General features: G+C 48.6%; 1 protein-coding gene across 1 annotated transcript in view; it reads left to right on the plus strand.

The window, feature by feature from the left end:
- Nucleotides 1–229: 229 nt before the first annotated feature.
- The window catches only part of FOXN3 (forkhead box N3), a 215,787-nt gene continuing 202,558 nt past the window's right edge, over nt 230–13,458 (plus strand). The window contains exon 1 of the mRNA XM_054200089.1: nt 230–338. The gene's annotated coding sequence lies outside the window, so the exon portion shown is untranslated. The remainder of the gene's footprint in view (nt 339–13,458) is intronic.

Raw genomic sequence — 13,458 nt, forward strand, 5'->3', positions numbered from 1 at the left:
ACCGGCCACCCGCCGCCTTCCCCCAGTCTCAAGGCTGCCGCGGCCGCACGGTCCCGCAGGAAAACACCTCCCCGGGGAGCGGGGCCCCCAGGTTTCCTTGGGGGAGGCCCGGCCCGGCCACTCGCCGCCAGGCGCGGGGGGCGGCCCGGCGGGGCGGGGCGGGGCGGGGCAGGCGGGCGGCGCTAGGGCCCGGCGGGGCGCGGCGGCGCGCGGAGGGGGGGGGCGGCAGGCGGCGGGGCGGGCTGCGGCTGCTCCCGCCGCGGGGCGCGGAGCGGGGCCGGCCGCGGGGCGCACCCACCCCCGCGGCGGCGGCGGGAGACACGGGCCGCGGCGAGGAGGTAACGGCGGCGGCGTTTCGCGATGTCATCGGAAGGCGGTGCGGGTGGGTGGGTGCCGGTCGTCCCCCCCATCCCGTCCCTCCCGGGGAAGGGAGCCCCGGCCAAACTTTTGGGGCCGCTGGGCCGCGGCGGGGAGTGAGAGTCGGGGCTGCCCGGCGCTGCCCGCCCCAGTCCCGCCGCGCTGAGGGGGCGGCAGCCCGGTGGTGGGGAAGGGCGACCCGGGACCAGCGGGGGAGGCGTGCGGGGCGGCCGGCGGGCCGCATCCCGGGCGGGCTGTGCCCCGGCAGCGCCTCCCCGCCCGCACCGGCACCGCGGGGCGGCCGGGCCGGGCGGGAGGGAGAGAGCCGGCGGCGGCTGCAGCCCCGGCCGGGGCGGGCGCCCCGCCGCCTCCGTGCTGTGCCGGCGGCTCTGAGAGCCGTGCCTGGGGAGAAGCCGCTCGGTGCCTCACGGGCTCCGTCTGTGCTTGCGCCCGGGTGAAGGGCATCCCCCGGCAGGGCCGGGCTGTCGGAGCCGCCGGGAAAGGGCAGTTGTGGTTCTCACGTCAGCCCCGCTTTTGCTCGCTGTGCTTCGCTCCGAACTTGCCTGGAGTTACGGTGGATTAATCTCCCGGCAGTACGTGCATGTGTCGCCGCACGCCGGAGAAGGATTTCCTCGTTAACCCGCCGGCCGGGCCGCGCTGCCGTCAGTTCTTATTTATGTTACCAAAAACGCGCCCGTGAAAACCTGTTCGCGCGGCTGCGGCGCGGCCGCTCCTCGCAGCCCAGTTCGCTGAAACTTTAATTGCGGCAGGAGACGTTGTACCGTGGGGCCGCTTACGTCAGAGCAGACCGTTACTCCGGTGGGATAACGGCGTCCGCTCACGCCACCGTTTTTCCCGCAGGGAGGACTCCGGCTGTTCCGTGGGGAGCATCAGAAACAAAAACGAGCAAACGATGAGAATGAGTTTGTGTGGTATTAAAAAAAGGAAAAAATAAAACACCACTGTGGCGGTGACTGTTATGGGCACCATAAATCGGGCAGCGACACCCCGGTTTTCTCCAGCGTAGCCCCCCACGTATCAGCCGGTAAACAGCATAATACCGTGATCACTTTGCAGCCGAAAATATAAGGCCTTGCAGCCCTTGGCTGCCTAAGCGTTACGTGTCATTAAAGTAGCTCTCTTGGAGGAGAGGGACTGTCCCAGGAGCTGTAAAATCTATAAACACTTTTCTGATTGGTTTAAAAATTTAGACACAGGAAGCGGATGGTATCTAATAACAGACAAGTGGAGACACTGTTGTCATGGAAACTGAGAAGACTACCCCCCCTCCCATTTATTTAAAAAAAAAAAAAAAAAAAGAAAAAAAAAAAGTCTGCATATCATCAGAAATGCCTGCAGACCGCCTTGGCTGCTGTTGCCTTTCCCACAGCATCTGTTGAAACCTGAGAACGTGCCTGTCAAATCAAGGTCATTTTACAATAAAACCCCGCGCCGCCGCCTCCCCTCTTTTCCTCTCCGGACGGTGTCCCACACTTTCCACCCAAGGAGGAGCTGGGGAGACGCAGCCCGCCTGCCCTGCGCCCACCAGGATGCCCTCCGGATTGGAGGTATGGCGGCAATCCTGCCCCAGCCCGCGAGAGGCTGCTGCTGGGGGGCCCGAGGAAGAAGGCTCAAAGCGAAATGATTAAGGATTTTTTTAAAAAAATTAGTAGTAAGGGATGACTTTTTTCTTTTTTTTTTTTTTTTAAATCAAATGACCAGGCCACGTTTCTTTTCATGGGAAGCTGTGGACCTGGGAGAGAAAGCTGGGATTGATTAGATCTCCCTCCCTTCCTCCTTGTTTCAAAGTTATATTAAAATGTAATGATTTGGGTTTGAATATTAAGGCCATTTCACAACTCTGCCTCACCTGCAAAGAGAAACAAAAAAAAGGAGGCAAATGGCTACGGGGAAACCCTGTGCAATTGCCTTTAATAAAAAAAAATAAAAATCACCATTTGGTAATAGCGTGCTATTTGAGGACAAAAGCAGAGATACAAGAATAAAATATACTTCATTACTGATGAATGCAGCATGAGAAAATCAGGCTATTATTGTGGTAAATTGAAGTTTTAGTTTGCTGGACTATTGAAAGTTTATTGTGTGTGAAAGGAGAGAGCTATTTTGCTTTTGGAGCAGAAGAGAAGTATTTCACAGCAAACTCACAAGAAAGGTTTTAGGGCTTTTGCTAATTTTCTTGAGCAGCAGCCGTTGATTTCAGATGTTTGTGACAGAGATGTCTTTAAGTATTCACTGCATCTTCTCCGAAACATTTCATTTCGTTGCTCCCTTTGATCTTCATTTTGCAGGGACCAAGCTCAGAAAAAGCACTTGAGTGCTTCACCCACTGTATAAATCATCACTTTGAAACCTTAAATGACCAGTCTGACCTCTCTTGCCTCTTTGCTTGCATATTTCACTTTTTGCATTATTATTTCTTAAGAAAACCAGAGCGGGTCTGGTGGATCGGGAGGTAAATCCTGCAGGGCACTGAGGCGAAGGCGCTCAGCCCCCTTTCCACCCACGCCTTTGGATCTCCCCATCCAAAAACCCCAAGGCTTGGCTTTAAAATCTGGCTGTGGGCAGAGCAGACTAAAGGGATGGCAGAGCTGGCGGGAGCAACGCCTGCTTCTGCTCCAGGAGTCCCCCTCGGGATGGCACCCGGGCGCAGGAGTTGGGACCTCCCTCCTTCTGCTGGGACCTGGGCGCTTGCGTGTTTAATCCAGCTCACGTCTGATTAGCCAGGTGCTGCTTTTAATTGCTGTGGAGTTCGAATGGAGAAAGTTTGGCTTGGTAGCGAAAGCGTGCTTGCTTCTAGAAGCGAATTTCCTGTTGTCGGGAGCACCCTTATCTGCAGGAAGGTTTGCCGGCAGGAAGTGTGTCGGTTACTTGTTTTTACGCAGTGAAGGAAATGAGCTGGATTAGGTATTTTCTAGATTTACCCTTCATCGTCCTCCGTGTGTGTGCTACTCTATTTATCTCTAGTGGTTTTAGTTGGTAACAATTTTATGGTGTCAGTCGTTCCCGAGGGAAGTGCGAGAAGTTAAATGCTTATGTTGTCCTCGCATTTTTTGCTGATATAAAAAACCCATGCCACCAGCCTCTCTGGGCCGTATTTTCAAAAGTATCCAATTTGCAATTTATACCTTTTGAGCCTCATTAATGATACTCAGATAGGCTTCCCCCCCCCCCCCCTTAGCATGAAAGATCAAAAAATGCACCAGTTATTTTACTAATAGGAGCAGTCCCTACACTTCTGAACTCCTTTTCATCATGGATCATAAATCACTTTAGAGAAATTCATTTTTTAACATCCACAGAAGTTTTATGAGCATAGGAATCTGAAACATAGCATTTCACGTGGACTGCCCGAAGTTGCAAGGCAAAATTGGGAGCAGAGCTGGGAGTCAAATTAATTGCCCCTTAATTAGCGATTGCTAATGGAATAAAACTTTGAAAATGTGTCTGCCTTTCCCCAGTGTGCTCGTGCTAATGTGCCAATGCAGCACGTATTTATTTGGGATGTGGGGTTGGGGGTGAGAATATAAGCAGCCCTTCCCGAAAATGCCAGTGGCTTACTGGTTCCCGTCCAGCCTGGCATGGCTGGGATGCCAGGTTGGAGGCTTGTAAGATTAGACACAGCTTTGGAGGAAGGTCCAGAAGAAAGGTGAGGGCTGGGGTTTAGGTCATTGTGTTCTAGTAAGCAGGGAGGTTCAGGGAAATAAACATTATTTCTCCGATGTCTGCTCACGACGGAGTATTTATGGCGTTAAGCTGAACTTTTGCAGAGGGTTTTGAGGAGGAAACATGGAAAAGTTACATAAACTTGTAAGAAGCTGCCTGGCATGCGAGTGGCTTCAAGTAGTGATTTTTGGCATGGGAGATATCTTGGTGTTAGGAGCCGTTCCTGGCAGAAGGAGCTGCAGGGGCTGTCCAGAAGCCTAAGCTGGGCTGGAACGGGACTGTCCTGGCTGATGCTGGAATTTGCCAGTTCGTGACTTCAGACATAACACAGTGCTGCACGACTTTGGCCACGATTTTGAAATATTTCTAATGAAACCGCATTTGGCTTGTTAGTTGCTCTCACGGCTGAGCCAAAATAAAACTGTAACAAGAATAATGAAAAAAAAAAAAAAAAGAAAGGACCTCAACAAAACAGCATTTTGTTTAACTGTAAAAATTACTGCCGTGTTTTTTCAGAAGTGATCAGCTGATTCTGGGAAACCAGCTTGAAGCTGTGGAAGGCAAGGCAGTTTTTGGGAAGCGACTCCCTCCTGGGCTTTGGAAATCCTACTCCATTTAAGGTGTCCGAAGTTCAGTTGCTGAGCATCAGTACAACTCAAACCCTTCTTAACTTTGCTGTAACACTTCAGGTCTTGGGACTTTTGCTTGGTCTGGACTGACGCTGGTTGTCTAGCCTAAGGCGTGCGCCTTGGCTGCCTGCGTAGCCCATGAAGGAGCGAGGCTCCCTGTGCCCCGGCTGTCCCCCTCAGGGATGGGATAGCCCCGCTCTGGAGATGGCTGGTGAGAGGGGTCTGGCGAACGGCTAAAACTCACCACGGCTGGACACGCGACTTCCAGGTGGTTCAAGTCGTGTAGGACCACCCTCGCGCTAGTGCCGGCGCTGGTGGCCGCTTGCTTGGCGGTGGTCAGTTTTTCCCCACCTCTCTCGGGGAGGAACAGACGTAACTTCTTACACTCTTTCAAAACTTCCCCTAAAACTCATCTATCCCATAGTGTCTGCAGAAACTGGACGGGCTAAGTCTGCTGGAGGTGAAATGTCAGCCTGCTAACACCGGATGGTATTTTTGTCGCTCTTTCCTTTTATTTCTCTGTCTGTAGTCTAAGAGTCTCTTTGCTGGAGATGGTCTTTCTCTGTGTCGGCACTGACTGCGGGACAGACAGGCAGATGGCAGGGCTGTGACCCGTGGTCAGGGTTGGTAGGTGCCGCTGAATGGAAAGATCTGCCTAGCTGTTTGATACTGTAGGTTTTTTTCCAGCATTAGCAGGAAATTATATCAATGCTAGCCAGTATAATAAAGTTTCCAACACTGGGTATTTTTACCTTTTACTGAAAATAGGTTAAAACCAAATAAAAATAGGTGTTATTTAAGGAGTGGGATGGTTTTGGCCCACACCGGCTTCTCCCTTTGCCCACCTCCCACGTGCGGGGTTGTGGTGGGACTCTGTCTGTAAACTCCGTTTGCTGAGGCCGAGCGTGAGGTTCCCTGCTGGGAGCCTAATTACAAAGCACTTACCTGCCACCTGTTTGCTGGTACAGCCCACTCACGATGTCTGGGCACGCATATTTTTGTTGCAAGGAAAATATGGGAGACTTCCTAGCAGAGGGGGCTTTATGTACAAGGCAATCCAAGTTTGATTCCGGAAAGCGTTTCACGGAGTGGCAGCTTTGTTGGAAATTGCTCTTTTTAAGTGTCGTTCTTTGACAGACCCTGCGCCCTCCCCGCTGAACCGAGCGGTGGCCTTGTGTCTCCTGTGACCCTACCTCCCATCTCCAGCCCCTGGCAGCTCTGCGGCTCCCCAGTACAGAGCAGCTTTTTGTTTTTTGTTTTTTTTGTTTTCTCTCGGGATTTGTAGAAAGGCCAACCTTTTCCCCAGATCAAGTCAGCTTTTGGCACATCAAGCAGATGCGAACTCCCCGGCCCGACCTGTCCTTGCAGAGCCGCGCTCAGTGTTAACTCCCCTCAGTAAGATCTTCTCATTGCCAATTTAATTGCTGTGCGGGCTTGTTGTGGAAAGGAGCAGAGGCTTTAGAGGGGTTAAGAGAGGTTATTAGAGATGGGAGGAAGCTGAAGGTCTGACCCATCCGTATTTGACTGGATTCAGTCTCATTTTACCCCCAACTCCAACTTGTTTTGAACTGGGTTTTACAGTAGATCATTTGTAGAAGCTACCCAATTAATATGTTAATTTCAACACCAGCTTTTGTAAAGCTTTTTTTTGTTGGAGGTGGAGAAGGGATCCAAATGTTTTGATCCTATTTTTATCATTATCTTCACTGAGTTTTTCCTCACTCTGTGCTTTGCAGAGAGGAGCGAAATTTTAATAATTCACTAATACACTTTCAGTTCATTAACATTTTATCATTCTGGCATTGTGCATGTGGTGAACTCCTTAGTACTGTCATGTGGGGGCCTGATCTTGCCCCCACACTCTCACATCCCTCCAGGTGTGGAAAACCCAAAGCGCAGCTGCTGTTCTGCATTTTGGAAAGAGCTTTTCTCTTTTTCCAGTAGATGGTAAACTGAACAAAACATGCAAGGTTTTTTGGTTGTTTCTTTTTTATTTGGTGGTGGTGGTTTTTGTTGTTTGTTGTTTTTTTTTTTACAAAATGGAAACATTTATACAAAGATCGCAGTGATGGTTAGGCTGGAGCCACTAATCGCCATCCCCCCAGCCATTACAAGAGTTAATGGTGTGGTCTAGAGAGCGTGAAGACACAGGGTGTTATTGTGGTATCGTTTGTGTCATTTTACATTGCAGCATGTTTGGTTCAACCCAGGATTTATGCTGATATTAAAGTGGTTATGAAACTTTCAGGTGCCTTCCCTGGGACAGCACAGTGCTTGGTATTAGGATGGCACAAAGAACACATAACGCTTCATGTAATCTTGGTGATTAAGTACGTAAATTTGCAGGTGTGTGCCCATGTTCTGTTAAACAGGTACTTTTTAATTGTGTCCTAATCTGACATTGGGTGTTGAGCTTCTGTGGCAACTTTTTTTTTTTGTTTTTTTTTAGCATCAAATAAACCTCTGAATTAGTGCATGATTTATTACTGCTAATTAAATACTGTTAGCACACCAAATTACGTCAGGCGTATTCAGAAGGCATAAGAAGCCAAGCATGGCTGAGGAATGGAGAGTGGGTAGGTACAGGAGGCTTGAGAGTGGAAAGGAAACTTCTGGGTTGTGAGCAGCAGAGGAGTAAGGGCCAGGTAAGAATTTCAGGAGGTTACTTGTATTGAAAAGAGCGTGGCTGTTGGGAGACCGGAGGACAAGAGATCACACTAATAAATACAGGAGATATTGAGGGACCTGGCTGATGGTTTTTACTTGTCAAATAGAATATATTTGCTTTTAGAGGCGCCAGGACAGAAACTCATCTCTTGTAAATTGGTATAATGCTGTTGGAGTTAGTGGAATTACACTGACTTACACCAGCTGATGGTCTGCCCAGTGGTGTTACAAGAAGAGTGAAGATGTGAAGGATGGGGGAACTGGAGGAGGTCGTAGGCCTGAACAACAGGGAGGGTGGAAGTTTGTTCAGAAGTGATAGAGGCTGGGCAAGTGAGGGGGTTTGTTAGGAAAGATCAAAAGGTCCATTGCAGCTATATTGAGTTTGATTTGACGACAAGACGCCCAGCCAAGAGATGTCAGCAAGGCAGGCTGAGCGATGGGCTTGGCTGGAGAGGAGAGTCGACGACGGAAAAGTACATTTCTCTTTGGCACGGCAGCGATTGGTGTGTGAGTGAATAAGATCATGCACAGGGCAAGGATGGCGGGGGGAAACCCGGACGAAGGCCACAGCAGGAACCAGGGGAAAAATGAAAAGGAGCCAAGGCCACAGCAGGATCCAGGGGAGAGGAGGTGGAGGCAGAGAGCAATCCCTAGACCAGGACGAGGAGGTCCAGAAGACGGCGTCTCACGAAGCCAGGGCGATCTAGGAGGAGGAACAGAACAAACTTGTCAAATATTATTTCGGGTTGAGAAGAGAAAGGGTATAACATTGACTTCTTTAGAGGCACGAGCCGTGAATAATCTCTACTACAATTAGGAAATTTTGAAAAGCTGAGCTATAAGTAAACTACATCTTAACTGGTATGTCTGATTTTTATTTTTTTTCCCCCCCCGTCTTATGTGGCAAAGTAGTCTCATGTAGTGGTGCAGCAGACCTTAATGTCCTGGGAATGGTTATGGCACCATCGCTAATAGATGGTGCTGCTGTGGCTGCTCCGCGCCTCGCCCTTCTGGGGGGCGAAGCGGCCGCATCAGCCCCGCTTTACCCCAGGGGCCTCCCGCTGGGCCCTGTGCCCAAAGCAGTCGGGGTCCTGGGGCAAGCGTTGCAGTCAGGTTATCCCTCAGGAAATTCAAACGAGTACCGGGAAGTCACAGCGTTTTGATTAAACATAGGGGCATTGTTGCTGTGGTGGCCATACCCTGGTTATTAGGCCCCGTGAGGGGAGAGCGGTCGGTCTTGAACCACCCCTGGGCTCGGCGGGGCGGGGGAGGCAGCGAGGGGTTCCCCCCAGGTCTGCTGGCGGCTGGAGGGAGCAGGGATGGGGTGGGTTGAAGGAAGGTCTGAGGGAAAATCTCGCAGCTTCAGCTCGTCTTCTGACCGAGCGGGAAATCTCACGGTGGATGTTATTTCGCCATGGGAGTCACGTTGTGCGAGGAGGAAGAAGACGCAGGCTGGGAAAAAAATGAGGAAAAATGTGGAAAAAATGAGGAAAAGTGCGGAAATTCGGCACATGCACTGGGATGGTTACCCTTGCTCGCAAGCAGGTCTTGTTACTGGAGCAGCTGCAACCCATTTACAGTCCTGGGGCCTGCTGCAAAGACTGGAAACAGCCTGACTAGAAATGAGCCTGGCTTAATTGTACCAAGACAAGAAAAATTTAAAAAGCAGTGTCAAAAGTGAAAAGTAAAGTGTGTTTTAAAAATCCTTTTGGTTTTTGTAAGCCATTTCTGAAGGGTGGGGACATTCCCATTCCCTGTTTGTGACTCCGGTCTCCCTGTCCAGCTCCTCAGAAACAGCCAGCTTGGGCCGGGAAGTCAGTGTCTTTAGAAACAGAAAATGTTTTGGCTTTCCAAGTGGAACAATTTCTTTCTTTTCTAGTTGTATCAAAAGCACGTGTTGCTGTGATTGCGGCAGTTTGAGGGGAAAAAAGCTGAGCATCTTGAAGCTAAAATAGTTGAGAGACGACTCCTGGGGAAAAGAAGGAGAGATGTGGAGGGCTGGCCTGGTTTGAGGTAGAATGGGACCAATTTTTGTTTTGGTAATTTTACTTTCCAGTTAAGTCTCTTCTAACTAACTGCAATCTCTGAAATTAACGGCGTATTTTTTTCAGACAATGTCTGCTTCCAGAGTGATAAGACCTGATGCTTATAATTAATGCCAAGGAATGGTATGCGGAGAGGCTCCTGCTGATGATGCTTATTGCTATAACAACCAAGGTCAGCCCACTTTGTGATATGCCACGTTGACGGTCGGAGGCAGAACAGCATAGAGGGGTCACACCTGTGGGGAGGAGCGGGCAGGACGGGTGACCCAAAACCGACCAAAGGGGCGTTCCATCCCGTCTGCATCATGCTCAGTATAAAAGCTGAGGGATCAAAGGAGTCAGGCTCTTTCTTCAGTGGCCAGTGTCCAAGGAGGACTTTGTCTGTTTGTCTGCCTTTGATCCTGATCTGCGTGTTCCTGACTCCAGATCTGGAATCCAGTTCCCATCCGTCGCAGAGTCCAGTCTGGGACTTACCCAGTGTGTGATCATAATCCTGTGAGCTTGATACAGTTTTGTATGTATTGTATATATTTCATTGTTCTCTTACTGATATTATTATATTTTTATTAGTAGTATTTTATCAAAGTAGTTTTAGTTTTCTTTTTCAACCTGTAAGTCTCGCTCCCTTATTCTCTCTCCCTTCTCTTTTTGGGAAGGGAGAGGGGATAGAGAGAGAATCTATTGTTCGTGTGGTGGCCAGCCCAGCCCAAACCAGGACAAGGGCTCAGAGGCACGGTTATGGGATGCGAAGCCTTTCATCATGGGTCACTCAGGTGGAGTACCTCCAGAAAGCAGCAGTTACCCTCAGGGGCTCGTGCCTGCTCTTGGTCCCGTGCAGCCACCGGGACGTTGAGGACTGGCGTGAGCTCAGGTGGTGGCCTTGCTTTGGTTCCTCACGGGCTGGTAATGAGGCTGCGGGCCCTCAGAAATCACTGATGGCAATTAAAGACCGTGACTGTAGGATCAGGCTTCCCCACAGATCGTGCTTGTGCCATCAGTTTGGAGGGTTGTACAAAAGTGTTGAAGAGGTGCTGTGGATGAGGAAGGGGCCAGGCACAATTATATAGCCCTCGAATCCCTTATTGAGGGGACAATTTCACAGTGCTAGTAGCAAAGGCTTTTTTACCAGAAAAGCAGTGGTATCTGTCGTCGAGGGGCTTCATGAAACAGCCTTTGCTGTGTTGGTGGTAAGAATAGTATCAGTCTTGCCCAGTTCCCCTTCTCCCTGAGAGGGTTTTGTCTCAAGCTGGTGGACTCTGCCCACTCCCCGACTCCCCGTGTGGGCTGCACTTGGTTCATTCAAACCATGCCTTTTTGTGCAAAGTGCTGTCTGTTCAAATGAGGGTGCCTGTTCACGGTGTGACGTGGGCAGTTCAGGAATTGCTTTGAAATCTGGAGCAGGATTTTTTTTTTCCTCTTAGCAATTTTCATTCTGAATTTGTGTTCAGTCTTGCTTACTACTAGTAGCTGCTGCTAATTGTGTTGGGGGTAAGAGCTGGGATTACAGAGCAGCAGGGATCCCAAGCACCCTGCTCTGTTGTAGACATAGTGTAGGAAAAAGATTTTTTTTCTGGCTCTGAAAACCTACAGCCTAAATAAGGTATTTGGAGCAAAACTTACTCCAGTATAGAAGTCTCTACGCCAATATAATTATTTGTCCTGCTTTTGTATTTCACACGCTTTATTTAAGCTCCTGTCACCTGCTAATAATAAACGAACATTGGGGAAATTTGGAGGGTATAGAATCATGCACAGTATTATTGGCATTTCTTGAGCAGCTGCTACAGGCCTGCTTATGTTCAGTGGATTTCTTACTATCAAAAACAGTTTCAGCACATGAATGAATGGGCAGGAAACCACGTAAATATTAATATAGACAGAAACTGCCCTCCCACTTCTCGCTCATTCAAAACAGCGACGACAAAGTCAGGCAGTAGGATTCAGCTCATGGGCTGTTGAGAAGAGCTTGTTTTATTTCAGAAGCAGAGCTTTGTTCTGGTGGAGATGGTGCATTCCCAGGTACTGGTGCTGGGAATGAAGCTTTTTGTTCCCAAACTCAAGGGACAAGAGGTTCAGCCCAGGTGCAACATCTGTAGGCGAGGAAACGCGTTGACTTCTACAAGTGCTGAAGCAAGCGGCATGGCACTTTGGAAAATCTAGCTGTTCCTTCTGGTGCCAATGTGGGCATGAATGCTGGCAAAAATCGAAGCTCATCCCTTTTCATGCCAAAATCTATTGACTACAATTGCCTTAGCTGATTTCAATGACAATTTTGCCTGAGCAAATAGCTTGGTATTTGATGACATAGATGGTTGATGTTTAAAGTCCACCTTCATGTACTCAGGAGGAGCTCCCATGGGATGCAGTGGTGGTTGCATCTGATTTTATGGATGCAGAATTAGATGCTCCATTGCTGTCATTGATATAGTGATGGTGACAGTGGTTATTATTAGTTTGTATTCCAGTGGTAAGTAAACAGTGTTAATATTTGGCTCTTCGCCAGACATCCCCGCTCTCTCAAGTGCATTATCCATTGATACCAAAGGTGATTTACGTGAGTATTCCCACTCTGGCAGTGTGAGTGATGCACATACGGCTCTTTGGAGCCAGCTGATGAGAAGACGCCTTTATACATAGATATGCTGCAACATAGATTTATACCGCTGTAACCGTGAAATCTATATCTTGTTATGAACAACACGCAATATATTACTTGTTTGTGCAAAATTCAACGCTTCACCAGCCAATGAAATAAGGAGCAGAGGGCCAAACTCGGCCCCCTGGGTGCAGTGTGTTGGCCTTTTCTGACTTGCAGACCCTTAAGCCCATAGACTGATCTCAAAGTCTTGTGGCTACAGGAAGGAGGGAAGATGGGTTGTCAACATGTTAGTCTTGTGGTGATAAACTCTGATGTTTAATGACTGAACCCAGGTCACAGCCTTTCCCCGAGTTAGCGTACTCATCGGGTCTCTTTCTTGGCTGCTGTGCTTTACAGAAATGCAAGAAACTAGTTGTCTTTAAATTTAAATTTAATTGGCTAAACCTATTAAGGAGGAGACAGACAGACAGACGTGGGCAACAGGATGATCGAAGCCTTTTTTAATAGACAATAAAGCTAACCCGCTTCCCCTGAAATGCCTAAGCAGCAGCCTAAAGACCTGCTTTGTCTGAGCTGCGGAAGAAAACATGGTTAGATTACAGAAATGCGTGTAATAAGTTTATTACAATGCATTAATTACCACTGCCAATAGTTATCCTTCATTATCAAAGCAACTTCCTGCAAGATAAAATAATGAAACATACATTTTCATATGTCTTTGTCAGTCAGAAGCCCAAGAAGGGATTCCTGTTCCACTTCTATCTTGTGGAATAAAGTGGTGCAACTCCACTGAAGTCAGAGGTGGATAGCTGGGGAGAAGGCAGCTTCCTTTTTTACTAGAGAGCTTTAATGCAACATTGTTTTATCTCTGCACATTAAAGTTAATAACACAGCAAGTGTATTTTGAAGTTAAGTCTTTCTAGGATCTCTATATGTTAAATAACTGCGAACAAACTTTATAGTCACTCTGTAGGCCCTCACTATATATCACTTTGAGCTGCCTTCTATCTATTACGTTTTATCTGCCTGCAAAATCCATTTCTAATTCTGGCCATATCTCCTTTGCGATCACTTGCCAGAAATCTATTCCCAGGATTCTCCTTATTTTAGTGAAATATCTCTGCTTCAGCACCTTTCCCAAGGTGGCTGATCTAATCACGGCACTATCAGTTATCACTTCTCATTTCCATTGCTAGCTCTGTCAAATGCAATGCACAGCCTAGCAAAGTGACATTCAAATACTCCCGGTGACCAAAGCCATTTCCCTCTCTTTTACTCCACAAAACTGGAATTGTATGTGGCTTCTTAAACACGCGCCCTTCGCTCCAGGAATGTGACCTGTAAAGTGCACTGTGGGATGAGTTAATATTAATCAGATGAAATAGCTGCCTCTTTATTTATCGCAGGTAGGTTGCTTTATAGTGACCATCTGGATAGTAAACGCCACATCCCCGACCTCTTTTTTCAGGTAGAGGTT

Source organism: Rissa tridactyla, chromosome 4, assembly GCF_028500815.1.
Source record: "Rissa tridactyla isolate bRisTri1 chromosome 4, bRisTri1.patW.cur.20221130, whole genome shotgun sequence".
Classification (NCBI taxonomy): Eukaryota; Metazoa; Chordata; class Aves; order Charadriiformes; family Laridae; genus Rissa; species Rissa tridactyla.